A 25,990-nucleotide genomic window follows, 5' to 3' on the forward strand; every position below is an offset into this window, starting at 1 on the left:
AGTTCTCGCGCGTGGGTCCTTTCTTGATCTGTCAGGGGGATGTGTGCCAGTGGCTCCCCCGCTCCATGCAGCTCTCCTTGCTTGGCTTCGGCACCGTTCGTTCCTGACTTTCTTCTTATGTCATTGCCCGCCCTCCTTCTTGTAAATTTTATTGGATTCTTCTTATTCTTTGAAGCTCTCCGGAGCCCAGTCTTCATATCTCCTTCCCTCTCTATCTAGGCAGATGCTTCATCTAATCTCATCCACTAACTGCAGTAAATGCTGTCTCCACACAGATGGCTCCTGAATGTCTGTGTGCAGCCTGGGTCATCCTCCCCAGCTCCAGATTTGTTTATCCACCTGCCTTGTTGGATCGATGACTAATGTCTTGAACCTAATCTCTTCTGATCTGACTGCCTGGAAACTATCTAGCTCAAACCTGCCCTTTCCCCACTCCCCGCCTCAGCAAAGGACAACTCCGTCCGTCCACTTGTTCCCATCCAGACCCTTGACGCTTTCTTGGCTCCTCTTCCTCTAACATCTTCTTCCAATGTGTTATCTATTGCTCTTGGCTCTGTCCTTGGGATGTACTCAGAATCTGGCCACATCTCAATCTCTTCTTTGCTTCCATTATTCCTTGCCAAGTTTATTGCTTCAGCCTCTTCTTCTCTCTCACTGTCTTTGCTTCTGCTTGAGGGTGATAAGGGTGAGTGATGGTGGTAGTGTTGATGTGTGGTTTTGTTTTGTTCCATTTTTACACAGTAGCCTGCATGCTTTTGAGTTCTTACTAGGATTTCCTGCTGCCCTATCCTGAATTTGCCAGAGGTTTCTAACTTTTCAGAATAAAACCCAAAGTTTTCACCGTAGTCCTAAATCCCTGGCCAGTCTGGACCCTCCCGTTTCCCCATCTTCCTTTGGAACTCTGCTCACAATCACTCATTTTGTGACAAGCTCTTGATTCTTCCATGCATGGTTCCATGACCCCACCCAAGGGTCAGTTCCTGTGCCAATCCCTTAAAAGTACAGAAAATACGACGTAATTGTGAACCAAATGACACATTAATTGGCTCAATGTGGCTGTTTCATGATAAATGTGTAGATCCAGACACCATGAAGTAAATAAGCAAGACTTTCCTCTCGACTCAGATTAGCTTAGCGTCACGCCCTTCTTTCCCGCCTACTATGCCTGCTGTCTTACGGGCGTACCACGGGACACCCGAGAGGATCTGTTTACTTCTCTGCTGTTTCCACTAAACAATGGGCCCCTTATGATGGTGGTTTTATTTCTTTCATCATTGCCCCATGAGCCTTGGAACATAGTGAACGACCAAGCAATAGATATGCCTGGCCAATTAGTCTTCAGTATGGATATTTGCCGGGTAATATATACCTTAACTCTGATTCAATCATTGATTTAGTCATTGAACATGTTTTGAACATGATTACTCAAAGGGACTAGAAAAATGGCTCAGTGGTTACGAGCCGTGGCTCCCCATTTTCACATGACAGCTACAACTGTCTATAACTCAGTTTCAGGGAATCCAGGACCCTCTTCTGGCTCCTTCAGCCCTGCGTGCACATGGTACACATACATGTATGCTAGCAAAATACCCATGCACAGAAAAATAAAATAGCTCTTTCTAAATTAAAAATGTTATAGTTTATGTCACTAAGTATTTTTGAGTCTCTTCTTAAGTCATAATATCAACTGCAAAATAAAACACCATGAGACTGAAGAGAAATTTAATACCATTTAAAAGCATTTCTCCATGTGGACAGTGACTATGGTGCTCATGCTGACACCAGGAGCTGAGTTCAGATCTCTAGCGGCCAGTAAAAGCCTGCTGTAGCAGTGCACACTTCGAATCTCAGGGCAGGGGAGACAGACAAGAGACTCTCTGGAACTCACTGCCCAGCCAGAACTGGTGAGATGCAGGTTCCGAGACCCCGCCTCAAACCATACAATATGGCAGGGAAGAGATTGAGGAAGACACTCAACATTGACCTCTGTCCTCCCTGTGCACACAGACACATGTGCAGGAGTATACACAGCTGAGCACACACATGCGTTTGCACTCACACCTAAAAATAATTATTTCTACTAATGCATTAACATCAATGTAAATGATACCTTCGTCCGAGAGTAGGAGCTCAAGTGGGGGAAGTCAATCTTGGGATGTTGTTACCACTTCCAGATAAATACCAAGGGAAGAAGACTTCTGTCATGATCATGCTAACCACAGGACTGAGGGGTGTAAGGACCTGTTTAAGCCAGTCCAGCTGTGGTACTTTCAGGGCTGATAGTGGAGCAATCGTTGGAAAGCTTTTGTTTTACTCCCAAGAGCAGAAATCTGTTCTCCTGCCTCTCAGAAGAGAGAAAACACCTCAGGAAAAACATCATAACTTTTATTTGCTCATGAATATCTCTGGCCAGTGTTCTGACACCCTCTTAAAGGGTGTCTCAGATGTGGGAAGAGCTTGCATTTGAAGAATTATTTTGTTTACTTGAGCAGATCCTGAGGACCCCAGTGCTCTGACACTGTTTGGGGAGTGGCTGCTCTATCTGTGCTGCATTTAATTTGTGTCTTGTTTGTGACATTTGCTGTGGTGAGAGGAACAAGGAGCCACAAACGGAAAGGTAAACTGTAACCCCGAGCCTCAGACATCCAAGACTGCCACCAAGTTCAGTGTCTACAGCTCTTAGCTTGCTCAGGGGCACCTCTCTGCTCCCTGTCACACAACGACATGACTTTTCCTCCAGTACTGATTACTCATTTAGAAAATAGTTGATAATCACTCATCTCGCTAGCAATCAGAATGATAGCAAGCTTCTTTTCATTTGCTGCTGTCCTTTTAGGTTTTTATTTTTGGTTTTTCCCTGGGCTTTAAAATTTTTCTCTCTTCTCTGATCAGAACTATTGACCCATCGGGGTGTTTGAGACGGGGTGACATTGGTCTATAGATATCATAGTTATAGTTAGGAGGAATAATATCCAAGGACCCCAATGCACAGTAGAATTGCTACAATTAATAACAATATATTGTACTCTTTAAAATATAAAGAGAATAATGGCTTGTGGCCTTACCTCAAAATTGCTGACTTGACTTTACCAGGTCACCATTTGTTAATTAGCCAAATAAAACTGTAACACAATGTACATATACTTCAAACATCATATTAGACATAGTTTACTGCAAAGTCATATGCCCCTTAAGAAAGCATAATGAACATTAAGGACTGGAGGATGGCTCAGTGAACAGGGTACCGACTGCATAAACATGAACCTCACAAAACATGGAATGCTGGGGGTTTACAGGCTCTGTGAGAATATTTGGGGTGTTCTTTGTTCAAAGTGTTGCTCTTTAGTTGATTATATATCTCCAAAGCAATATCTGTGGCATCCAACAACCACAGCACAATCTAGAGACAAGGGTGTTGGTTGATGCAAGACATGGTCAAAAGATGTGCCCAGTGGCATAGGGTAGTAATATTGCATTTGTATTTTAATAAATAACGCTTGCCTGATGATCAGAGAGTAAAACAGCCCCACGATCAGCCTTACAAACCAGGCAGTGGTGACACACACCTTTAATCCCAGTAGCCACACTAGTTTGCCATAGAAACTGGGTGGTACACGCCTTTAATCTCAACCCTAGGGAGAAATTAAGATGGAGGAGGCAGCTCTCAGACACAATCTCATTCTGAGGATGCCTGGAGGCAGGATTGCCATTTCGGACTGAAGTCGAGTTAAGAACCAGTGGCTGACTGTGGTGCTTTTATGACCTTCAGGTTGAAGCCCAATGTCAGTCTCTGGGTTTTTATTAATCATGCTACATTACAGCACCACTCTGTAGTAGCCAAGAATGTTCTGATGGCATTGGAGGCCTGGTCCACAGGAGGGAATTCCATGCCATTAGTCAAAAGGAACGTGGTGGATACTAAGGAAAAAGAAGGGTACTTCTGCTCTAGGAAATTGAAAGAAGAAGTTTGCCCTTGTGCCTATAGTTCTTGCTCTTCCTGGAGGACCACTTGAAGGTACCAGCAGCATCCTTGCCTGACTCATCAAGACCACTGTTTGATTCTTCATTCAGTGTTCTGCCTCTAAGATGCCCGTGAACATGCTGACGGAGGAGGAGAGGCCACTTACTTTTATGTTCCATTTATCTCCTCTTACTAACCTATTTATAATCAAAGCTATCTATTGTGTATACCCTTTTCTGCATCTCTGGGGTTTAGTAGCCTGCATATTTATAAATAATTTCTGCATCCAAAACTTTGGCAACCTCTAAGTTTTAAGTCTGAGGTAACTAACTTTCAAGTAGACTTTTAGTGTTATTGAACTGCTGTAGGCATATTCATGTCCCACAAGGTCCACTTTCTAACCCCAAGCCAGTGATGTTCCTGAGCAAGGATAAAGAGACACTGTTAGTCTTTTTGTCCTGGTTATCGGAGGACCTTGGAGGAGACGGAGGGAGCTGTAGAGCAGAGAAGGAGATCTGAGGGTGGTACCAGACTAAGGCAGGTTGGTGACTGTAGAACTTCTGCATTTTATGCTTGGAGGATGGCGACAGGGTCTACAAACCACAGCAAAACAAGAAAACCAAAGCTCGCAGAAGGAACAGGGTTCATCCCACCCTTCATTTTGGCCCAGCAAGACTTCTGACCTGCAGAACTGCAAGATATCGAACGTGTTGTTTTAAACTGGAAAAGTCTATGGTTGTTTGTTTTAATAGGAACAAGAAACCAACACAGCATTCCTTGAGAATCTGAGGTCATCTTGGCATTGTATGGAAGCTTCCAAGTCTTTTCTCTCCCTTTCCCTTCTGCCCACAGACTTCAGGTCACAGTGTGAGCCTGGTCCATGCAGGCTCTGTCTCTGTTCTCCTGCTCAGAACCACCCAGGTCTGGGGGTCAGTGGTACTTGTGGACACACTTGGCACATACCACTTGCTGCTCGCCCAGACAGGACCTCATCTTCCATGATTTATTGCTTCAGCTGGGTGGTTCTGACCTCCCAGAGGCTGGCAGGGAGTGCATTTACAGGGCCCTGTCTTGTCCACCCATCTCTCTGCTGTAGAAGTCATGAAATAGCTCCACCTACATCTGGGATGATCATTCAGTAACTATGCCTATGGGGTGATAGAAGTGTGTCTGATGAGAGCAAGATACAAAATATTTAACTCAATTTAGCTGTAATTAATTGACGTTGATCTCATTTTATTTTTATTTTATATGTATGAATGTTTTGCCTGTGTGTATATCTCTACACCATATGCATGCGGTGCCTGAAAGGGCCAAAAGAGGGCATCAGATCCCTGGGACTGGGGTAATAGACAGCTGTGAGTCACCATGTGGGTGCTAGGAACTGAACCCTGGTCACCAGCAAGAGCAGCCAGTCTATTAACCTTTGAGAAGTCTCTCCAGGCCCTATAAGCAAATTTAAATACCCCGTACATGTCTAATAGTTACACAGTAAACACCAAAACTGTTTTCACTAAAGCATGTTGATAGTGACCAATTGAGACCAGATGTCCTCTTCCTCAATGTCAAATCAGCCAAGTTTAAATACTACCTTAGAGATGAGGCTGTCATCTAACTTTTTAAAATCTAAAGAGAAACATCCATGGTAGACAGGAGAGGACAGCCAGGTCCCTGAGCACAGAGCCTTTATCTTAGGAACTCACGGAAGGAAGATTCCTCTATTAAAGCTGTCGGCTGTTGTGGCTCTGGGGTCTGAATAGACCACCTTTGTTATATCTGGAGAGACGTCCTGTGCTTGGCCATTTCCAGCACGCGCGTCTTCTGCTCTAGAATGTAGAAAATGGATGGGCATTGCTCACGGCTCTGTCTGTGAGGCTTGCTGTGATCAGTCTCCTAGGACCTTCTGAGACATAAACAGCCATTTAAAAAGGGGTACGTGAGGGAGAGTGGGAGCTTTGTAAGCACCCCAAAGTCAAAGGCTGCGTTAACTAAGTGAGATACAGTAGCAGCTTTGCTAGGGGAGCACAGCCTGAGCCTCAGACCAGGCAGCAGGTGAGCTGAGGGATGGCAAACTGACATGGTCCCCGTGACAGCACCCAGGTGGCTTGTCCAAGACTGCTGCTCCCACTCTCTGCTGCCGACCTGGCTTCCGGATTTAAATCAAGGCCACGAATGGAAAGTGGCATCAAAATGTTGAATTGACAAAGCTCACATCTGACAAATCTCTCATGAATAGCACAGAGATACTTTGTAACCACGTTATAGTGCATAAGAGGCCAGAAGGTCCTGACTTGAGCTGGGCTCCTTCATGGGGTTCAGGGTTCTTTAAGTTATGCCTGCTTTTGCTTATAAAATAAGTTACTAAAATTTAAAATGCAAGCAGATTTGGTAGAAATAAATCTATACCATGCCAAATCTGCTCAGGTTCCTGAACACTTCTGATCCTAAGATGAAATGTGTTCCGTTTCTTGGTTTTCCCTCTTTGGAAGTGCTTCTCAGAGGTTTTGAAATGATGTGTCCTTTACCCGCCAGTTCACTGGTCACCTGGCAGATGTTGAGAGCCCTGGGATATTCCTAAAAAGGTCACAATACTGTTGGAGAGTGAATTAAGTCATTTTCCCCTCAAGAGCAGGAGAACAGCCTCTTACTGTCTGCTTCAGGCATTGACTTTCCCTGAATCCTCAGCCTGTCTCCCCTTGTGGTCCCAGTCTGGAGTGGCAGCTGCAGCCCCCAAAGCATTTGGTGTGGCTCCGACGCAGGCTCTCTGCTGAGATTTCAGAAATCATGACTTCAATTACGACTCCTAATTCAAACCCCCATAAAGAGGCTGTATTTGAACCGGAAGGAGAGGCATTCTCAAGTGGGTAATAAACTTTTAATGGCTTGCATTTCCTGTGTCCTTATTTACTTTATCAAACTTGAAACCAGCACCAAGGAGATCTTCATGCCTCCCCATGCCAACTAAGACTCAAAACTGCCCAGGGCTTAAAGAGGAAACGGACCTAGACAAGGAAGATCAGAAGGCCTGACTCTGAAAGGCCGCAGATGTGGGAGCCTGGTGGGGTCTGGAGGGAATGCGCTGCTCCTGGAAGACTCATTTCAGCTGGCGACAGCAAATGCACGCTATTAGGTTTCCGAGAGGCATGCAAAGGCAGCCCTGCCCGGCCTTCCCCAGTCAGGACACATGGTCGGGAGGTCTTAAACACATTAGGGAGCAGGGTGGGGGTGGGGTCTAGCAGAGAAAGGAGAGAAGCCTAATTGAGAAAGAGACTGGAAGTCTGTTGCCAGACAAGAGGAAAAATTTTTTAGAAGTTCGTGTTTTTTAAAATACGATTTCTTGTTCAAATTATACTCCCGCTTTTTAAGAGAAGCCAGGAAAATGAAGTTATTGGTACATTCAAATTTTCCCCTCTGCTGTCATTTCAATTAAATTATTGCTCAGACATCTGTAATGGAAAGAACCGGGGCTCAGAGCACAGTTTCCAGCTGGGATCCTTCTAAATCCGTCCCTGGGTGGATGATGAACTTGGACAAATGCTGCCGGTCCTCAGAGAGCTGTGTTTATTCACATGAAAAGGGGGGGGGCTATTAACTCCTACATAACGGTATGGATGAGAAGATAAAACTAAATAATGAAAGTGACATCAGCTCAGTGTGCAACATGTCAGCAAACCTGTTTCCTTCGTTTCTATGCTTATTGAATGGACAGGAAAAGAATCGTGCTTAACCCCAAGACTCTGACTTGAGTTATTTTTACCCTGGAATCCAGGATTTCATAGAGTATAAAGTGTTGAGATTTGAGGGGCAAAGGAAAGTTCTATATGTCACAGTGGCATGCTTGGTCCTCAGTTTGTGGCTTGTCTTTCATCAGTACAAAAAGGCAGAATAAGACACAGGAGGAGGTCATCCAAGTTCTGGTCAGCAGGGTTTTGGAATTCTCCTTAAGACCTGAGGATAGTGAAATGCCCCGCAAAGTCTTCCTCATATGAAGAACTATTCTGAATCCATGTGGAATTGAAAGTAGCTGAGCTCCTTCATTTGGGCAAGAGATTAGAAGAGAAACTCCTTGGGTCTAGCAGGGGGTATGGGATGGGCGGGCAGCAGGTGGGTTTCTTATCTGCCCTCCGGACTCCCGAGCTCCAGGGAAAGGCCCAACACAGACACAGCCGCTCTGAAGCGGCCAATTTAGAACTTTTTAAATACATCTTTAAAACAACCTTTTCCCAAGTGACATTTATAGACATATGACCATTGCAACATTTTTCTTTTTCTGGCACCTATTCTACAATTTTCCAAAATTCCAGAGTTGAGTAGTTTTCAATGTATCCAGAATCATCAATCAACTTGGATGTTCTTGCCTAAAGGAAGCAGGTAGGGAACGTCCTCTAAGGACCTTGTGCTTGGCTTATGGCTTCAAGACCCTCATATGAATGTCTCAGAGTTCGGCTTTGTGGGGCAAAAGACCTTCTTAACTAAAGGGAATAAAAACTGTCCAGCACTCATCCCTTCTGGTTGTAAAATCGGATTTTCTCAAGCAGAGCTATGCCAGGCTTTCAAACCTATGGCTCATTTCCCACTCCTAGCACTTCCCAGGGACCCGGGTGTGCTTTTTGGTCACTCACTCCTCATACCATGCTTCTGCATTCGGCTGTTTATATTGCCATCCCCAGGGAGGCTTACTGGGAGGTACTGTCCTGAGCATGCCACTCAGGGTGGGTAGAGGGCTGTGCTTTCAGGACATCTTGTGTTGTTTGCAGTTACTTTTTTTTCCCCTTGAGAAGTCTCAGTTTAATTAGGGGAAAAAATGCCAATCTGTTGTTGTTGTTTAATAGCAGAGTCGCTCCGCTGTGGGGATCCTGTAAACCAGCTCCCTGAGGTTACTGTGAAATCTGCTGTCGCAGTCTGGGTGTGTGAACCTGCTCCACCCTCAAGGCAGCCTATATGGGCTGGGGTTTACGTCTCACCATCTCCTTGCCAAGCTCCTACTGAATCCTCAGGCATCGGAGCACTCTGTTCTCCGCCTTTGAGCTGCTCCTCCCCTGCGTGTCCTGGAGTGGGTAGAGTCTGAACATCAGAATTGCTGGCCGCGGCTGGGGGGCCTGCACAGACTTTCAGTGGCATCATTTGCCTTAGCTAGAGGTTGCCTCAGCCTCAAGGTGTGGGAGCTGTAAATTAGCACCCGACATAGCTGTATTCCCACCGGCCTTTCTAGCCAAGACCCATGCAGCGGTTACCCAAGTCTTCCTCCTCAGAGGCGCCCTGTGTTGACTTTCATTCTACGTCAGAGGGAACATGTGGACTGACGAGGACTTGCCTTGAGGAAGAAAACTTCTGGGACTAAAAGGATCAGGTGGCAAAGGTTGAGCGTGTCTGTGCCATCTGTTCGGGGATGACCCCAGGAAGCAGAAGAGAGAAAGAAGCGTGGCCGGTAGAGCCTGAATTGGCAAGCCAGTAACTGCTGCTGGCAACTGGGACCTGCTTGACCTTCCAAAGAGCCTGAAACGGACATGTTGCAAGATGGAGGGAATGAGGGCATTTACACCACTGTCTTTGCAAGCCTGGCTGCCCGAATTTTATCCTGGCACCCACTTAAGGGTGGAGAGAGAGAACTGACTCCACAGAGTTGCCCTCTGAAGTCCACACATGCCCACAGTGCAGTGCACACACTCCCAACAAATAATAATAATTGAAGTCAGCTACCTGTTGGTCTAGTAACCTGTGATTAGATGGTACTTATTAAAGATGTGTTCCCTTTGTGAGTGTGGAAGAGAAGCCCACCATTTGCTTAAATTATTACCAGCCGTCAAAGCCAGGTGAATCTCGCCAAATATGGGTATAACTGTAGCAAGTTAAACATATACATTGTGTGAAGTTTATATTTGATCCTGACAAATGGGTTTGTCGTATTGGCTTGGCATATTGCTTCACAAAGGGAGAGGTTTATACTGAATAGTTCTGGGTCGCTGCAGAGCGAAAACAGGAAAAAGACATCACAGTCTTGCCACACAGCGAAGCCCAAGTTGGCTGTGATAGATCAGATTCAGTCTGTGGATGTGTGTGAGTTGGCTCTGCATGGTGTTCACCCACGTAGAGCTTAAGCCTGCTTTGTCTAAGTTGGCACCCTTAAAACCCACAGACAGAATAAATCAGAATGTGCAAGACCGGGTTCTCTCAGATTATCAAAATGTCCATCAACCCTGACCCTTCTCTTTTAAAAATATTTATTTTATTCTTTTAAATGTGTGTGTGTGTGTATGAGAGAGAGAGAGAGAGAGAGAGAGAGAGAGAGAAGGAGAGAGGGAGAGAGAGGAGAGAGAGAAAGAGGGAAGGAGAGAGAAGGAGGGAGGGAGGGGGATAGAGAAGGAGGGAGGGGGAGAGAGAGAGAGAGAGAGGACAAATGAGAGCAAATGTCTGAGGGTCCAGAAGAGGATGCTACACCTCCCTGAATGTGCTACTAAATGTGGGTGCTGGGAACTAAACTCTGGTCCTCTGTAAGAGCTGCAGGCCACCCTCAATGACTGAATTGTCTCTCCACCCCCCCTCCCCCCCGTTTCGCATTTCCCCTTCACTGGGAATACAATTCACATTTCCTAAGTCACACACTTTCTAGAACACCAAATCCTTTGAATTGTGGAAGCACAGTCATAGTGCAGCCTTTTATTTACTCTGTCTTCCATTTTCATTACCTGCCTGGTCTGTGCAAACCTTCCAGGGGCTAGAAAGGAGCAGAACTTAAGTGCTTGGTTCAGCCTTTCCTAAGAGGACTGAAAACCTGGAAGAGTCCAGAGGAATGTACTCCACAGTGAAGACTGGTAAATGCTTCCATCTTAAAATCCCCAATGTCCCAGGGCACACACGGAAGTCTCTAGGAAGACTCACGCGTGGTATTTGGGTAGACAAGAACAGGAAACTATGGCTTTGGGTAGACAACAGGGATCCAGGATGAGGATTGGAACCTCACAGGGATTGATCAAAGTGATGTGTTAAACTTGCTGAAGGTCCAGTTTCCTGAAACTAAAGGTTTAAGTTTAGTTAAGAAAACACCTTCTCCGTCCTTGTTTTTCTTCTTATAGTCTTCTGCAGGTGCTGTGTGCTGAACATCTGCTATGTTCATGAGCTCAGGCCCCTCTCTGATGGGTTACAGCAAAGCTTTGCTAAGCCAGCACACAGGAGGGGTTTGGGCAGGGTAGACAGGGTGGTGCTAACTGTGGTGAGGGATCATGGAGACTCTCAGGAGACAGGTCTCCAAGAACTGGAAGGGACTCAAGAAAAGATTGGGGTCATGGGGTATTTTAGGAACTATATGGACTATAGAGGGGGAAATAAATAAAAGAGACCTGAACCTGCTGCATGGAACTAAATAGTATACAGGGGAAAGTAGACAAACCTCACAGTTCTGGTTGTTGGTCGAGGGGAAAGCAGCATGCCAATTTGCAAGTGTGAGGTAGGGAACCTGGATGTATCTTTCAGACTTGCTCCTGTGTTGGGAGCTACAGACCCTCAAATCCTGAATTTTCTATGACCCCTTGTCTGCAGGAGTAAACGATTTGCTGTCCTATGCTTGCAGCTGCTCTGAGCCCGGAACCCTCATGAGTTCCTGATAACAAGAAAGTGGTTACTGGTGGGTTTGCAGTGGAAAATCCTGAGAGCTAGGGTGTGGCCACTAGTCAAGGAAAGCACTGTGTAAGCTGCCCTGGAACACAATAAAATTTTCATTTTTGCTTCAAGAGTGACCCACGTCTCTGTGTGTTCTTTACTCCACAGACCTTTGCCCAAACCACGGATGACCACGGTTCTAAGTAGTGCAGGCGCCACACTCCTGGGGAGTGAAGTCTGGATGGTGGCTAAGTGTACCCCAAGTGAAGTCTGGATGGTGGCTAAGTGTACCCCAAGTGAAGTCTGGAGGGTGGCTAAGTGTATCCCAAGTGAAGTCTGGATGGTGGCTAAGTGTACCCCAAGTGAAGTCTGGATGGTGGCTAAGTGTACCCCCAAGCAAGGAGCAATGGGGGTAAAGTTTCAGCTTCTGCTTGCAAAGGGCTCATGGTGACATTAGGAAGATCCGAACTGAACACCTGAAGAAGCCAATGATGAGACAGAAGAGATACAGGGAACACATCTGAAAACCCAAGCACAAATTCATCAGAGGAGGGAAGCTGAAATAAGGCAGAAGCTGCATGACAACTAACAATGTTCATATTCCAAAGAGAATGAAGGAATCAACCCACAAATCTGAAGTGCTCTGAAGGCCACAAAATCATAAACAAAGGTCAATACATCCATACAGTGTGGCTCTCTTAAGCAACAGCAATAGACATCCTATCTGGGGGTATAGCTCAGAGGGGAGTGGCTTGTCGTGAGCGTGGCCCTGAGCCCCGTACCCGCCCAGTAACAGTGATAATGCAATGGGCCGTGTGAGAACCTGTGACATGAAGGTTTGCACAGGGGACTGCAGAAGCAGGGTGCTGACTGAAGGAAGTCAGTCACAGAGAGGAGTGTTGTGTGCCATGCAACTGTATGCCGTTCTGGAAAAGGCAACCTCAGAGCTGGAGACAGAGGTGAAAACAGTGGTTACTAAGGCATGGTGGTAGGACATGGTAGAAAGTGGTGTGAAGGAAACCCTTTGAGTCTGGAACTCTCGGCTGTTAATGAGATGATACAATTGTACCGCAGAACAATGTCAGAGAAAACATTATAATCTAATCATCAGGAATTAGTCATGGGTGCTGGAGATGCAATTCAACAGCTAAGGGCACTGGCTGCTCCTCCAGAGGACCCTGGCTCCATTCCCAGCACCCACACATTGGGCCATAGCATCTGTAACTCCAGTTCCAAGGGACCAGATGCTGTTTTCTTCCCTCCTTGAGCACTGCACACACAGACATACCGACAGACGGAATACCATACACAAAGATAAAATATAGTCACTGCTGCATCTTATCTGCTTCAAATTTTGTCATCTGTATGCGTCTTTAATTGCTGCATGTTCTAGAATGTAATTATTATAGTTATGGAAAAGATTTTCCAAATTTGGGTAGGAGGCCATAACGGAAATCTGCATGCACACCCCATCTGCCGGGATGCTGCTGTTCCACCTCTCTGAGCAGCTCAATTAGCGAAGCAACACCTAACCTCCTGCTCAGCCAGACAGGATGAAGACCCTGGGATCAGAAAAACCCACGACTTCACAGAAAGACCCTCCTTACCACGCCACCCACTGATTTATGGACACTTGCGAACTTTGCCTCACACCTAGTCTCACCTTAGAATCAGCTGAGGGGAAAGAAAACAAGAACTAAAGACCCTAATTAGCCAGGAGTAAGTAAAAAGCCCAGGCTCCACCTCTGCCATATGGGGCAGGAGAAGCCTGGGAACCACCAACGCCTCCTCCTCTGTTCTCCTCCGTCTCGTGATGACTCTTCTAGTGCACATGAAGTGATTTCACTGCCCCCTGAAGCTCTGTGTGTTTAGCCCCAAGGAATCTGTTTGCGCTTCTTGGAGCTCCATCTCTCCCAAACAACTCCAAGGCTGATGTGGGGCTTCTGTCTTCTGGATGCTTTGCTGGCATCATTTTAGCGACTGTGCCACCCAGCACAGAAAACTCAGTTTCACCCTGAGGGTCCCCCATTTTTCGCTCTCTCTCTCTCTCTCTCTCTCTCTCTCTCTCTTCCTTTTTGTCTAGAAATAGTTTCTTATCAGAGTTGTCAATCTGCAAATTTCCCCTTTAAATGCTACCCCAGGCTCATTCAGCTGGATCTCGTATATTTATTTTCGCCGCTGTGCGGTCTCACCGTAGAATCAGTGCATTTTACTTTATGCTGTCTTTCCACCGTTGCAACCCACATCGTCAGCTCTGACTCCCCACATCCACGTGACCCTTACATCGCAACCCACATCATCAGCTCTGACTCCCCACATCCACACGACCCTAACATCGCAACCCACATCATCAGCCCTGACTCCCCACATCCACGTGACCCTAACATCGCAAGCCACATCATCAGCTCTGACTCCCCACATCCACACGACCCTAACATCGCAACCCACATCATCAGCCCCGACTCCCCACATCCACGTGACCCTAACATCGCAAGCCACATCGTCAGCTCTGACTCCCCACATTCACACGACCCTAACATCTAGGCATGTCTACGACAATCACCTCCAAACAAAACTGTCAGGCTACTTGACAACCAAACTACAAGGGGCCTGGACCTTGGTAGGGCTGGACTCTAAGGGCTCTAGTGGTCCCAACAGGAAAAACAGGAGTCACCTCTACCGTCACTACATCACCCCCAAATATCTTTGCCAGACTGACTTGGGCTTCTCGTGACACTTGCAGGCAAAAAATAACTTCACTGTTTCCCATAAAAGTTAAAACCCACCTAGAAAGTGGTTCCTTGTAAACATTCCCTCCACCTCGGTCCTGCTAACTTGGACCCTGGAAGACTTTCCCAGCTCAGCACCCAGGAGCATCCGTCCACCTCAGTCCTGCTAGCTCAGACCCTGGAAGACTTTCCCAGCTCAGCATACCTGCAGCAGCTGCCAGCAGCCTGCTGAAGTGCTCAGGGAGTTCACACTGGAGATAAGATTGATTTTTCTAATACTAATAGTGGAAATATAATGCAGCGGGCTGTTGAGGCTGGCATGGCGTCTGTCACACTTGCTGCTTTCCATCCCCTGAGTACAATCCCAGCCCTGTTCCGAGCCCGGCTAGCCATTTCAGAGTCGTGAAGTCATCCCAGCTGCAACCCGAGCTCTGGAAGGAGCTGGCCTAGCCAGCGCTCCACCCCCCTCTAGACAGAAATGTCCTCTGCTGAAGCTCAGATGTGGCCAGGGAAAGTGTGAGTGTGTGTGTGAGTGAGTGTGTGTGTGTCAGTGTGTGTGAGTGTGAGTGTGTGAGTGTGTGTGTGAGTGAGTGAGTGTGTGTGCGTGTGTGTAAGAGACAGACAGACAGAGGCAGTGACAGGGACAGAGACCCAGTGTTGATGACCAATGGAGGGGACAAACATATCCCCAGTCAACGCCAGCCAGGAAGCTGCCTAGAATACAGCATTTTACTCTGGGTCCCTCCAGCAGGACCAGGAGATAAAAACCATTTTGACTCAGAATGTTGGACACGGATGGCCTCCAACACGCCAACCAGGTATCAAGCCTGGTTCCACTCCATAAACCCAGGAGGGCATGTGGGCAGCTTAACAACTGGGGGCTACAGGTGTGGGGACTGAAAAGAAGGCCTGAGTTGGGAGGCCCAGCCTCCTGCCTGGCCTGTGGCGGTGGAAAAAGGAACAGACGTGCCAACCCCCCAGCCAGTCGCCATGGACCCTGATTTTACAACGATCTGTGAGGTGTTCTGCCAGGGCGCCTGGCAGAATTTCTCCATTAATGTTTCAGCAAGCAGATGGGAAGATGAGCTTCCTGGGCCTTCCTGGAACCCAAGCCTCCAGGCCCAAGTCCAAGTTCTGAAGTCTGCGAGGCGTCCTCCAGACAGAGCTGGGACAGCACAGTGCTTGCTTTGATGAGAGTTTTAAACCTGGACCCATATCTCGCCCCTTGCTAGGTCTGCCTGGGCCTTTACATCACCCCTAGTTTCCTTTTTCTTTGGAGAGTTGTGTAGGCAAGAAGACGTAGGTCAGTCCCTGTAAATAATAACTTCACATTTGGGTACAGAAAAAGGGACACCAAGTGATCACCAGGATTGAGTGGCTCGGCGGCTGTTCCAAAGGGGCCGGAGGTAATGGAGACCTCATTCTCTGCGGCTGGAAGCTCTCCACCTGTGGGTCACAACCCACTTGGGGGAGGTCGCATATCAGATATCCTGCATATCAGATATTTACATCATGATTCATAACAGTAGCAAAAGCGCAGTTCTGAAGAAGCAATGAGAGGATTTGATGGTCGGGGTCGCCACAACATGAGGAACTGCATGAAAGAGTCGCAGCTTAGGAAGGTTGAGAACCAGGGTCTTAAGGACATTTTAGGGTCTGCCGTACCAACCTCTGTCCTTCATCTGCATCCTCCCCTGACCACCAACTCGTCTAGAACCACAGCCACCAGACAGGCTTGTGAACCTGTAGTAATAAGGGCGGTGGGCTACGTTCCGCCACCCGGCCGCCCTCACGGCTAGCTTTACCCGAAATAATTACACGGAAACTGTATTCTTTTAAACACTGCCTGGCCCATTAGTTCCAGCCTCTTATTGGCTTGCTCTTACATATTGATCTAACCCATTTCTAATGATCTGTGTAGCATCTTACCAGGAAAGATCTTAACCTGCTTCTGTCTGGAGTGGGAGAATCATGGCGACTCACTGACTCGGCTTCTTTCTCCCAGCATTCTGTTCTGTTTACTCCACCCACCTAAGGGTTGGCCTATCAAATGGGCCTAGGCAGTTTCTTTATTAATTAACCAATGAAAGCAACAGATTAGAAAGAAATCACTCCCACATCATGAACCCCTGAGAAACAGATCGGGCCTGGAATCTTTATGAGGGAGGTTTGGGAATGGGAAGGGGGTTGGTCCTCGGGTGTGAATGCTGTGTGCCTCCTCTGTGTTTTGAACGTGAGCTAGATCTCCCATAGGCTTGCGTGTTTGAATGCTTGGTCCCTAGATAGTTACACTGTTTGGGGGAGGTTGAAGAACCTTTAGAAGGTGCAGCCTTGCTAGAGAAAGTAAACAGGTCTTGGAATTACTTTGATTGTTTGTAAACTAATTTGTTTTATGTGTGTGTGAATACACACGTGTTTATGGGCACTGCAAGCATCCATTGCCCATCGCGGCCAGAAGATGGCGACATCTCCCTTGTAACTTGAGTTACAGGTAGTTGTGATCTACCATGCAGGTGCTAGGAACCAAGGCCAGGAGGCCAGGCCTGTGAGAGAAGTCAGTGCTTTTAACTGTGTAGCCATTTCTCCACTATCGCCCTCAATTTTTTTTTTTTTTAATTTTTAAACAAGCTCACTTCTTGTTCATTCTCTGCTTCCTGACAACAGGTACACTGTGTCCTTCTAGCCTACGCCTCGGGCAGCAGTGATAGAAGTCCTCCCCAGCTAAAAACCCTATAAATAGTTTCTTCTTGAAGCTGCTCCCTGATGGGTGTTTTGTCAGAGACACGAGAACAGGAACACAACTTCCTGTAACACAGCTGCTTCCACCCCAAAGCGTCTACTCAAGCCTAAACCCATTGCACAGTGCTGGGAGACTAGGCCTTAGGGGGGTAGTGGGTGCTCAGGGTGGTGTCCCGAGAGACAGAGTTGGTGCCCTTATGAGAGGAATCCCAAAGCGCTACCTGGCCCCTCCATTAGGACACAGCAAGAAGGTACTCTGTAATCAGGAAGTGGACCTCAGTCAGATCCTTTGGTTTTAGACTTCCTAGCCATGAGAAACATGCTGGTGTCATTCATGAGCCACCCAGTCCTGTCTCTGTCTCTCACTCGCCCCCCATAGTCCTGTCTCTGTCTCTCTTACACACACACACACATACACACACGTGCGCGCACACACACATGCCCAGCCATGTCTCGGACACACACACAGCCCTGTCTCTGACACACATACACACATACACCCAGTCCTGTCTCTCTCTCTCTCTCTCTCTCTCTCTCTCTCTCTCTCTCTCTCTCTCACACACACACACACACACACACATACACACACACACATACACACAGCCCTGTCTCTGGCACATACACACACACACACACGCACACGCACACACAGTCCTATCTCTGATACACACACAGCCAGTCTTGTCTCTGACACACATACATACCCAGTCCTGTTTCACACATACACACACACACACACACACACGCCCAGTCCTGTCTCTGACACACACACATGCCCAGTTCTGTCTCTGACACACACCCAGTCCTCTCTCTCTCTCTCTCTCTCTCTCTCTCTCTCTCTCTCTCACACACACACACACACACACACACACTCATCCAGCCCCGTCTCTGCCTCAACCGTTCCCCAGCATTCCTCCTTCCTCACTAACATGGAATCTGGTAGCTCCACCTTACATGCCAATGTCTGTTGTCCTTTGGCCTTGATAAGAAAGGCCTACCAAGAAAGACTGCGAGTGGCTGAATATGAAGACAAGAGAAGGGCCATGAAGAGGTGGAGGATGCGGATGTGTTGAGGAAGTGACATGAGGCTGGTTGGTAGCACTTTGGAGGAAGGGCCAGGAAGGGTGCAGGTGACATGTCTCTCCCACTCCCTTTGGTGAAACCACCCTCCAGTGGGAGTCCCTTACAGAAGTGGCCAGAAGGACCCGTTGTGCTGCTCCTTAGGGGTATGACAAAGAGGAAATGGAAATCCCTGGGAACGGCTCATACAGGCATGAAGGTCATTTTCCTCATCTTTTTTACCCCAAGAAGTAACTTCAAAGTTGGGTGTCTTGTTTTAGTTATTTCTTTAAAAGTAGGAAAACACTATGTAATGTGGACTGGAGAGATGGCCCAGTAGTTAAGAGCATATACTGCCCCTGTAGAGGGCCTGGGTTCCATTCTAAGCGTCCATGCTAGGTCCTCATAACCACCCATCAGTCTAGCTCCTGGGGGTCTGACACTCTCTTCTGGCCTCTGTGGATGCCAGGCATACACAGACATTTATGGAAACACTCATACATAAATAATAAAAGTAAATAAAGCTTAAAAAATACTGCTGTGTCTTCATTCATGCAGGCTTGTGTCCCAGAGACATAAAAAAAAAAAAAAATAGGCCTCCTCACCTCTCCATAGAGCCACCAACAAACCAGTGAAGCTGACAGGAAGCAAGGGACAAACAGTAGATTTCAAAGTGCTGGACTCATGGCTGTGCACGCCTTTAGTCCCAGTACGTAAGAGGCAGAGGCAGCCAGATCTCTGTTAGTTCAAGGCCAGGCTAGTTACATAGCGAGTCTAAGCCAGCCAGGACTGCAGAAAGACCCTGTCTCAAATGAACAAACAGAACAGGGGACTTGTCCAGCTCCAGCTTCCTTCTGCCCAGTCCTCTTCCAAAAGCAGAAAATCAGAGCCTTTCATACAGCCCCTCAGGGTGTTGTGACCCCAATCATAAAATTATTTTACTGTTACTTCATAACTACAATTTTACTACTGTTATGTATCATAATGGAAATATCTGACATGCAGGAGATCTGATGTGTGATCCCCAAGTGGGCTATGACCTGCAGGTTGGAGACTGCTACTCTAGAAGATGGTTTTTAACGGCTCCATACGACAGGAACTCCGTATGATATGTGCGCTGTATGATGTGTGCTCCGTATGACAGGTACTCTGTGTGACGGGTGCTCCGTATGATGTGTGCTCTATATGACGTGTGCCCTATATGACGTGTGCTCCATATGATGTGTGCTCCATATGACGGGTGTTCCATATGACAGGTGTTCCATATGACATATGCTCTGTATGATGGGTGCTCTGTATGACGTGTGCTCTGTATGACGGGTGCTCCGTATGACAAGTGCAAACCCAAGCTGGTTTTTCCAGGACATGTATGTTGGTCCTTTATAGCCCTGGAAGTCTGAGGCAGATCGGAGAAGGCCCTGCCTGGCACTCTCACACCTGGACGGACCCCTCTCTTCGCTGTGGATGATAAGTCAGCATAAAAGTCGTTGTCTTTTGTTGTTTGAACCTTTGCTGTCTGCTGTATAAAGTGGGTTTCATCAAGGCCCCAGTGCACACTGGGAGCAGCAGAGACAGCAGGACGCTCTGTCTGCACTCTGCTTCAGATGGGACCGCATCACTTTTGCCTTATTTAGACAGAGATGTGTTTTACTGTGACACTGGCTGTTTGTTAGCACAGACAGAGTGGCTCACAGTGTTGAGTCCCTTATCTTGCGTTGTTTATGTTCCAAAAATAATTTAATTAGTTTAATAAACAAAAGCATTTTCAGTTCATAAACAAAGAGAGCTCAGAAAAAAAAATCAAATGTTCCAAAGAGCAGAAAAGAAAAATAGAAAAGTCACATTATTACAGGCCCTTCCTCCTGTGTGTTGTCATGCCTTGCAGACAAGGAGCTGCCTGAGAACAGTGATTGATTCCACACTTCGTTCTGAGTTAGTGAAGCCTTGGGAGATATCAGAATGGTTGGTATTTAGGCTTATCTCCCCACCCCCATTTATTTAGTGAGAGCATGGCACACCAGGCATGTGGAGGGCAGAGGGCAGCTTGAGGGAGTGGTTTATCTCCTTCCATCGTGTGGCTTCTGGGGACCAATCTTATGTCATCAGACTTGGCAGCAAATACCTGTACACACTGAGCCTATCTTGCAGGCCCAACCTTCTTAAATGACTCTCCAAAAATATAAAATGTAAAAGACCCAAATGTATGACTTGTGACTTACCAGTGAGTTTTTAAATGCATGGATTGATTCATTTTTTTTAAGTAGAGAAAATGTAAAACTGTTAGGCTGAAGGAGGATTTCTGAGAGTAAGATGAGTAGGGGAGGGGAACTGCCTGCTTCTTATTGGGCTCCGATACCCCAAGCTGTCTGTATCACTTTAATCTTCTATTATCATTTATTGCTGTCTCTGACTTATTAGTGTGAACCCTCAGTGCCATTGAGGACAAACATCCTGTGTTTTATCTTCTATGTGGATATTAGCACTTATGCTTTAGATGCTGTGGTTGATGAATGAGAATGAGCTCCATAGGCTTATATGTCTGAATACTTCATTTTCCTTTGATAGAACTGTTTGAGAAGTAGTTGTGGTCCAGTTGAAGGAGATATATCATGTGTCCCGGAAGGCAGGATTTGAGGTTTTAAATGTGTCATTCCCAGTCAGTTTTCTTTGTCTTCTGCTTTTAGGTCAAGCTGTGCGCCCTCTACTATTGCTGCCATGATGCCTTTGCTCAGTCACTATGTACCCTAACCATCTGAAACCATAAGACTAATTAAATGCTTTGGTCGTGTCATTTCATCACAGAAATAGAAAGGTAAGTAAGACATAGATGTGTGTTGCCTTTACAATAGTCACAGACATTAGATTGCTAGCAAAGGACCAGGCGGTAGGAGCAGATCTTCGAGGAAAGCTGTTTACCTGCATACCCACCTTGTCACCCATTTGCTTCCAAGAATCCATCCGATTCTCTGGACAATTCTAGTACACTAGAAGAAATTTCTAGAGCAAGTTGGGCTTAGGAACTAGAAGGCTGGATCGGGAGGCACCTGTTAGATGACATTCATAAAAAACAAACAAACAAACAAAAACCCCATGAAACCTGCCGGACACTCTAGGCATGTAGGCTGAAGATGGATGCCCAAACATTACAGAAGAACTTTAGGTGACTGTCCAGGCAGCTAGCTATCTCTGTTATTTCTAGAATTTTGTAAGTTGCTTATACTGCACTTCTTGTTTACTAAGGCAATATTAAATCCTTCTGGGGTCTTTGATGGATCCTTGGCAGAACTGTAACACTTTCCCTAGGAAAACTTTTCCCTAGTGGAGCTGAGCTATAACACTGTGGACCTGAGCAGAATTGTATCACTTCTCCAGAGCAGAGCAGGACTGAGCTGAGCAGAGCAGAAAGCAGAGCAAACCGGAGCAGAGCTGTAGCAACTTCCCTGGGGAAAGCCTCCCCTGCCGGAGCAGAGCTGGTAGAAACCTTTCCCAGGAGCAGGGCTGTAAGCTGCTACCTTTATGGTGACTGTGTGGTCTTCCTTGGCTCCTGATTGGCAGGATATCTTTCTATCCAAGCTGCAGTGCTTACACTCGCGAACATAATTTAGAGGGATCTGTGCACACGATAAACAAAAATAGCCCAGCAAAAGGTGTGAAGGGCTGAAAAACTGGACATGGTTTGAAACTTTGCCCTCAGGACAGCGCCCAAGAGGCAAAGACAGCAAGAGCCTTCCTCTCAAGAAGGCTTTGAAGATGAAATTGCCCTTGAATCAAAGCCCACAAAGTGAACCATCACACACACTCTGAACTTAAGAAGGTGAATTGTCCACTATCAAAGAAGCCTCTTTTGCAGCAGATGGAGAACATCACAGAAATCAACATCTGGTCGAACTGCAGAGGACTGTTGGGTGCTTGAAACCAGATGTTACATCTATACTGCAACAGACATCAAGAGCTCAAGGGATGACAAAGAAAGGCAGGGGGTGTAAGAGCCGGAGGACCAGGGTATCTGCTGGGAGATAAGTCTCCTTTATACGACAGGGAAGCTACACCCATGAAATCGCAATATGGCTTCTCTGTTTTTTGTTTTGTTTTGTTTTGTTTTGTTTTGTTTTGTTTTGTTTTGTCTTTTGAGACAGGGTTTCTCTGTAGCTTTGGAGCCTGTCATGGAACTCCCTTTGTAGACCAGGCTGGCTCAAACTCACAGAGATCCGCCTGCCTCTGCCTCCCGAGTGCTCGGATTAAAGGCCTGCGCCACCACCGCCCAGCTGCAATATGGCTTCTTAACAAGACCCAGACAATGGCAACACCAGCTGTGTCCACTTGGTGGGGGAATCTCACAAAGTCCCACCCCTGGATGATGAAGGATAGGCATTTAATGGCTGCTGAGAGAGGGAGAGTCATTCCAGAAACAACCTCTGTGATAGGTTAGCCAATCCCAAGTGATCAGCCCTAAACACGCACATAAGAACACCACCAAAGGGATTTAGCAGGACATGTGCAGGAGTTCAGTTCACCACGACTAAGTATCTGGTGCTTGCGTCTGTGACCCAGTAGTTTATTTTAGGCATATTTAAGCACACAGCACAATTTGGTAAAAAACTTCCCTGCTGGCTGTTAACTCAATCCCATGTGTCCAATAAAGCATACATATATCTTCTTGAGGAACAAAGTTAAGCCAAACAAAGAACGGAGGTAACTACATTTATTCTCTTTATAAAGTACACGCGACACTGTAATGGGACTTTCTTTGTGCTGCCAGCCACAAATAATGTAGACTCGTTATTAATTATAAAAGCTAGGCCATTCACTTCGGCTTGACTCACTAGCTCTTATAACTTTTAACCAGTTTTAATTAATCTACGTTCTTCCATGTGCCTCAATTATCTCTACTCCGTACTGTATATCTGACCTCTTCAGTGCCTCTCTGGTGTCTTACTGGTGCAATCCTCCTCTTCCTCTCTTTCCCCAGAAGTCCGCCTATCCTCTCCTGCCTCGTTACTGACCATTTAGCTTTTCATTACACCAATCACAGTAATGCATATTCACAAGTGCACAAATATCCCATTACAGGACAGCTTCTGTAAAGACAGGTTCTATAGATTGAGAAAAGCAAGCTCATGATAAGGGTTTCAGGGAAGATCTGGTGTGGTCTTAGCCTCACAGATAGGGAAAAGGTTACTAGGATATTAACCACATCCTTTCCCAGCCTTCTGGGCAGATACTAGGTATGCAATCCTTCCTTTGAAGGAACAACCATATGTGTTTAACATATCAGGTTCCCCCAGTGCTTGTCTGTGAGTGCAAAGACCTCCACGGCTTCTACATCTATGTATGATCATTCATGTATATGTGTTTATTTATGTATGTTTATCTATGATCATAAATTCAAGAGGTAGTGGAAGGACTCAGAGAAGCTGGAGGTGGAGAGAGCAGAAATGATATAAATACAATACTTAAGTGTGAAACTTTTTAAAGTATACAATAATAAAAAGATGAGCTGTCAACTGAAATCAAACAGCAAACATCTAATGTGAGTCCAAAAGCAGTTGAGATGATTCAGTTGACAGAAAAATCTGTTGAGAATTCTGAATTAATATTAAACAATGCTTTCATTTTTTAAAGGTTATTAATATTTGGAACAAATGAGGAATACACAAAACCACATCAAAGAAGTATAACTCATGTGGAAGAATCAAGTGGGAATTTTAAAGCCGAGGAATGTGACAGCAGAGTTTTCAAGGGACTGGATGGGCTCCACAGCAGGACTAACAAAACAGGGGGATGAACCAAGGGCAGCAGGGAGTGGAGAAGAGGCAGCACCGAGGCTAGCCTCACTCACGACAGAGAGAATGGAGCTATACTGAGGCTGAGTCTCACTGTCAGAATGATGACAGTGTGAGCTGTGGAGGTGCATGGCAGTGGGAACATGGGGCGTTCTCCCAGATGCTTCAGGGCATCTAGGAAAATGTTACCACACCTCTCCAATCCACATACTCGCTACTGGGTTCTGTGATACCACTTGTGGCAATGGACCATCTACAAGTGGGGCAACAGCATTATTCCTGGAGACACTGTTGCCGATTAAGGAAGAAAGGAAGAATATGGTATTTGTCAATAGGCTGCTTCTTAAATTAACTTGTATATCATGAATACATATAATGGTAACTCATGTATCCATATAATGGTAACCATGTATCCATATAATGGTAACCATGTATCCATATAATGGTAACCATCACTTGTTCTCCTGTGGCAAATAGAAAAGAGATTGTGACCTGACTTTGTATAAACACAAAGAATCTCTGAAAGAACAGGCGACAAGGGGTGGGGGTGGAGAATGGAAAGGAGCCTGGTGCTCTGCCTGTGAGTATACCGTGTTTATTGAGCTGCATGGTGTCTATCTAAAGTAAAAAATAAAATAACGTCAAACGTGTATGTGAGAATACACACACACATGCCCACAGAGAAAGAGAAGGGGGAGGGAAGGAGAGCACACAGTCCTTTGTATCCAGTCCTAGGACCTCATCATAGTGGTCCCTTAAAGTCTGGGAGAGGTAAATCTAGCCAGGGTTTCGGTTAACAAGGCTTACTATCTATCCCATAATAGGAAGAGGCTTAATGCCAATGGAGATATTGTTTCATCTCGGTCCATGTTAGACTCCTCGATGATCCATATTAGGATACTGCTTGGAATAAAAGCATTTTGTTGTGGCCCAGGCTTAAGAACTTGAAGTTTGTCCCCCACCCCATCTCACATTCCCTACTGCTTTCTGCTCATCAAATGGGACGGGGGTGGAGCTCCAGACAGTTTTGAAGAGTTCCTTCTGGATTCACCGCTAGAGTCAACCCCCTCACTGGGGCTCTGTTCAGATGCTTTCCTACGAATAGAATACTGTGCAGTCAGCCAGCGCGACCTTCAGTCCATCCTTCCAGACTCCAAGACTAACTAACCCATCCCAAAACCTCATCTTATCCCAGCCCTGAGCATCTGCCACACTGTGAATGCTTCCTTCCCTGTCTTGAGAATCCTTGGGGCCAAGTGGCCCTGGTTGTGGTCTGTCTTCAGATCCCCCCTCCCCCGGTTGTAGACAGCAGGGCTCCCCTAGACGATCAAGTTGCTTTTCTGAAATTTCAGAGTCAGGAGGCATAGGGTCTTTCCTTCTATTTGATCCAGGCTGCTTTCTCATGAGGGCACATGCGGTCATGTGCAGCTGTTCCTGCTTGTAACCTTGGCTGACACCAGGACAGCTGCAGAGGGGCCATGAATCTCCTTCTGTCTTTGTTCCAATGAGCACTTCGCTTTTTCCCAACTTTTGAATCCAGGTAATTTCCTCTAATTGGCAAACAAAAGCCACCGGAATAAGGCCAATAAAAGGCTGGCCCATACAGATCTCTGCACAAGTCATTTAAAATGAAATCAATCTCACTTCTACCCTTCTCCGTCAGTGTTCTGAAATAATATTTGAAGTTCTGTTTGGTCTCTTTGGAGAAACGCCAACGAATCGAGGCATATGGAGAAGCTATATTTCAAACCCTGTTGTGCTCAGGAGTGATTCTGACTTAGGGGTAACGCACAATGCAGATTCAATAACCTGCCGTGCAAACGCTCTTGGGGTTTCCCTCAAGGAAGTGAGGCTAAGAACATCGACCCAGGTAGAACAGCCTCTTCTCCAAGAGGGGGCGTTAGTCCACAGTGTTTCCATTTCTGTTTATTTATTTAACTGAAATTTTTAGATTTATTTATTTTATTGTACATGCATGGGTGTTGCCTGCATGTGTACATGTGTACCATGTACATGCCTGGTGTCCACAGGGGTCGGAGGGTATCCGGTCACCTGGAACTGGAGTTACAGACGTTTGTGAACTGCTTTGCCATGCTAGGAGCTGACCCAGGTTCTCTACGGAA

This window comes from Chionomys nivalis, chromosome 13 (assembly GCF_950005125.1).
Source record: "Chionomys nivalis chromosome 13, mChiNiv1.1, whole genome shotgun sequence".
NCBI lineage: Eukaryota > Metazoa > Chordata > Mammalia > Rodentia > Cricetidae > Chionomys > Chionomys nivalis.